Below are 316 nucleotides of genomic sequence, written 5' to 3' on the forward strand. Positions count from 1 at the left end.
TACGGTATCTATTTCTATTTAACACTATAAAAAGTGTGTACCTACATAAATAAATACTGTTATATAAATAATCATATGCGCAATAAGTATTGTACTTTTTAAAGTATCATTTTCATCTCTAAAAACAATGATCCTGAAAAAGGAAAGTAACTTTAAAAAATGTTGCAAATTTCTTAAAAAATCTAATAAATAAGCAAAACATTCATAATAAAAGTAAATGAAAAAATAAAAAGTATTTTGCCTTTGGAGGTGCTGGGATTTGAACCCAGGACTTTCAGCATGCGAAGCAGACACTCTACCACTGAGTTACACCCCC

The 316-nt window shown here is 28.8% G+C and overlaps 1 non-coding gene across 1 annotated transcript; it reads right to left on the bottom strand.

Moving 5' to 3' along the window:
- Positions 1–244: 244 nt before the first annotated feature.
- Positions 245–316, bottom strand: TRNAA-CGC (transfer RNA alanine (anticodon CGC)). The gene has a single exon. It is a non-coding gene; the product is annotated as a tRNA-Ala (tRNA).

Source organism: Colias eurytheme, chromosome 17 (assembly GCF_061535395.1).
Source record: "Colias eurytheme isolate Ceu_HAF_F1 chromosome 17, ilColEury1 Martin Lab GWU primary, whole genome shotgun sequence".
In the NCBI taxonomy this organism is placed as follows: Eukaryota; Metazoa; Arthropoda; class Insecta; order Lepidoptera; family Pieridae; genus Colias; species Colias eurytheme.